We start from the raw sequence: 4,241 nt of genomic DNA, 5'->3' as shown, positions 1-4,241 counted from the left end.
AGACGAGGCCGGTGTGTCCCTCTGCAAAATCTTCACCCCTTTGTTAGTTACAGCCAGCTTTATAGAGGCGACCCCATCATAAAACCCCCCACGGTGTGCTGCAAACTCTGTGTCTGTGTCTATGTGCACGAGCACATGAATGCCTATGTGAGTGCACATGAGTGAGTGTGGTGTGGATGTGTGTTCGTGACAGTTAAAACACTGTGGGTGTAGGTAACTCCCTAGAGGTCATAAAAAACCCATCTCCCTTCCAGACCACAGTTCTCCAGTTACAAATGTTGAGACCCCCACCCAAACATTCTCTGGGGAATTTCCACTCAGCATTAACTCCTCTCTGTTTTACTTTCACAGTTCAACTAGGGAGGGTCTCCTATACTCTACTCCTAAGTTCATGACACAATCAGGCCTTTATTACATTAAGGGCAGTGTCAGTGTCTCTACAATAATTCTACATTCTATGTTAACACATTTCTAAACTCTAAAATAAGCTAAACATTCCTACAGGCTGCAGGGTGACCCCACATCTGGTGCTCTCCTCAGCTCTTTCCGGGAAGGTGGCGCGGTTGCTTCTCCGGTGGTCGTCTTTAGGCTTTCGCACTCTGGGAGGCCTGTGGATGTTCGGTCCTGGTACCCTCCATGTCTGCTTCATGCTCTGGGGTGCAGGGCTATGGCTCCCTACGCTCTCTAGCATAGTGGTTCCCAAACTTTTGTTGCTAGGCCCCCTTTTGTTTTTTCCAAGGACAAAGAGGAAACAAATCCTGTCGGGGATACCATCCTTGGCATGACAGGTGTTGTGCAGGTGAAGCCAAACGCAAGATATGTTTCATTATGTGTTCTAGATTTTGGCTGGCAAGGAAGTTGGTTTGGAAACATATTTGGCAATGCTTCAACCTCTGCTTTGTGTTTGTGTGGGAGCCCAGTCCAAAAACATGTTCATTATGCTAGCAGTGTCCAAGCATTCTTGGACACTGCTAGCATATCGTGCGCATAATGTGCGCTGTCAGTCTTGCGTGCTGCTCAGTAACATTTAATATTTAGTATTTAGTGTTACTTACATGTATCTAGGTTGTTGCTTTGATCTCTGTATTGTGTTGTTCTCTGGTTGTTTGTTTTCTTTTTTCTTCTTTTAACAGGTGATACAACAGATTTTCTCAGTCTGCTCCTACAGTCCCCCTTTCCACCCGTTTTTCTTTCTCCCTTTCTTTCTTTCTCTTTCTCCTTTACTGTCTAATGGTCTGTCCAATTGTAATAACTTAACATAAAATAAAATAAACAATAATAATATAGATCAATCAAGTGGACCAATATGGCATTGCCATATTTTCTCCACTTGAAAAAATAAATCCGTTGGGCATCTTTCCTGGCCTTCAGAAAACAATTCTGATTACTAAAGTATGGAACGGGACAGGCAACAAGAAAAAAAAAACTCTCTTGAGTGCTCCATCTATCAATAGTATTGTGGCATCGAGGGGAATGTGTGTAAAAGGAAGCTGACGACAGTGCGTAGCAAGGTTTTGTGTGATTGTTATTCTCGAAGGCTGCAACCTTTAAAATAATGAGTCATCTGTCAGACAACTTCAGCAGTCCAGCAGAAGATATTTGGCTACAGAAGACAGTAGAAGATTTCTTTACTGCACTTTATTTTTGTTTTGTTTTTTAAAATTCATTTAATAATGACACTTTGTCAACTCTGAGAAGTGCTTCAATTCTATATGGCAGATAACAACTCAGTGAATAATGTTTTTTTGCAGCGACCTAATGACCGGATGATTATTGTGCAGATTCTGGTAATAATATTTCTTTGTATTAACATGTTGCTCATCCTGACTTTTATAAAAAAAGAATCGTTTCACACATCTGCACGCTACATCTTATTTTCTGTAACATTACTGTCGGACAGCATTTTGTTATTTGTGAGTGATATCCTGGTAATCTTAACCTATTATCAATTTACAATACAAGTGTGGTTGTGTATAATCAGCACTATTTTTGTGCTTATGTATACTTTTGTCACACCAGTTACTCTGACAGCAATGACTCTGGAGTGCTATGTGGCCATTTGTATGCCCCTGCGTCATGGACAGTTGTGCTCCACACACAGCACTATGTACTGTATCCTGATCATTCATGTTCTCAGCTCTGGCCCTTGTATAATTATTCTGTCCATGTTCTTTGCTTCTGCCTCACTTAAGTTCTACAAGCAATCCATGATATGTAGTGTAGAGACATTTACTCTTTACAGATGGCAGGATCATGTTCGATCAGCTGTGTATCAATGTTATTTCTTGATTATGGGCATCACTATTGCATACTCATATGTTCAAATAATGAAAGTGGCCAAAGCTGCATCAGGAGATAAAAAGAAGTTGACACATAAAGGACTCAAAACAGTGATCCTTCATGCTTTCCAGTTGTTGCTCTGTCTCATTCAGCTGTGGTGCCCATTCATTGAAACTGCAGTGCTTCAGATTGATTTAAGGTTATTTATAGATGTCAGATATTCTAACTACATTATGTTTAGTATTGCTCCAAGGTGCCTGAGTCCTCTGATCTATGGCCTCAGGGATGAACATTTTTTTCTTGTACTGAAAAGTCTTATGCCTACTTCATCCTGTTCAAAATAAACATAATTTGAGTTACATCAGAAATATAAATGCTGCCATTCATATTTCCTCAGACCATACAGGAAATGACTGCTTCAATATGCAAGAGTAATTTTATGTAAATAATGATTAATTTTAAATTATTACTAGTTTTGCAACTTGCTTTCCTGTATATGTTCAGTGATGCTATATTTTTATGCATTTAAACAAAACTCTGCAGTTACATGTCACTTTTCCGGTGCAGTTCACACATACGTTTAAAATAATAAAATAAAATTTAAATAAATGTTAAGTGTATCTACACAATTTGTCCAAGAGAATTTCTTTTCCTATTAGAAGATGATTCACTTTCTCAGAATGAATTGTAGAGTTTTTATGATGTTGCAGCTTGATTGATTTAGCTTTATCTGTTATGAATTGTTGCAAAATAATTCAACTGAAATTTATAAATGATTAAGTATGTGCAACATGACAAGACCTAAAAAATATCATTGAAAGTCAGGATTATGTGACAAACAAATGATATATGAAAACAAATACTACTTTTATTTTATTGCTGTTATGTGAATGGGGAAGAATGATGAAGATGGAATAATGTTATTTTGACAAACTTCTATGGTACTGATCATAATCCTACGGAGCCCCGCAAGGGACATAGCAGAAAAAAAAAACTAAGATGAACTTTTGCAAGATCTTTTTTGAGAGATCTCGCAAAAACTTTATGCAGATTCTGCTAATAATTTATCTTTTTATCAACATGTTGCTCATCCTGACTTTTTTTTTTTTTTTAAAGAATCCTTTCACACATCTGCACGCTACATCTTATTTTCTGTAACATTACTGTCGGACAACATTTTGTTATTTGTGAGTGATAACCTGGTAATCTTAACCTATTTTCAATTTGCAATACAAGTGTGGTTGTGTATAATCATCACTATTTTTGCGCTTCTGCATACTATTGTCACACCAGTTACTCTGACAGCAATGACTCTGGAGCGCTATGTGGCCATTTGTATGCCCCTGCGTCATGGACAGCTGTGTGTGTGTGTATATATATACTAGAGATGGCACAATATCACTTTTTTATGACCGATACTGATATCATAAATTTGGATATCTCCCAATACCGATATGAATCCGATATAGTGTGTTTTTTAATCAAATAAAACTGTTTTTTAAATATCTTGCTGCTTTTTGTCTAAGTTCATACTCAAGTAAAAAAACAAACAAAAAAACCCCCAAAACACTGAAGCTATTCTTTTAAACCTGTATGCAAAAAATTTACTGCGCCCAAAATATTTCATAGTTCAGCAATACTGATCAATCTAATAAACTTAAACCTACTCCATCCTACCTATTCTGGTATTTTAAAGAGTAAGCAACCTAACTAATAGGGTTCTAAAACTCCCAGCAAAAAAAAAAATTGTGCCCTCCTTTTCCCTGTTTATGCCCTCTTGGCCCTCCTAGCTAAACTTTTCTAGATCCGCCCCTGCACAGTTACCAGCCGTCAGCTACCTAGAAAAGGATCCTGGTTTAGAAAGTAATATTAAATAAATTCTAACAACAGATTATTAAGCTTAAACGTGCTGCTGTTGTTCAGCCGCTGGTTTCCTCTATCTGGCGCGAAGTGGGCGATAA

At 37.8% G+C, this 4,241-nt stretch overlaps 1 pseudogene; it reads left to right on the top strand.

Moving 5' to 3' along the window:
* The first annotated feature begins 1,766 nt into the window (after positions 1-1,766).
* On the top strand, positions 1,767-2,635 carry LOC112435952 (odorant receptor 131-2 pseudogene; annotated as a pseudogene).
* The last annotated feature ends 1,606 nt before the right edge of the window (positions 2,636-4,241 follow it).

This window comes from Maylandia zebra, linkage group LG14 (genome assembly GCF_041146795.1).
Source record: "Maylandia zebra isolate NMK-2024a linkage group LG14, Mzebra_GT3a, whole genome shotgun sequence".
Taxonomy (NCBI): domain Eukaryota; kingdom Metazoa; phylum Chordata; class Actinopteri; order Cichliformes; family Cichlidae; genus Maylandia; species Maylandia zebra.
This window is presented reverse-complemented; position numbering and strand designations above follow the sequence as displayed.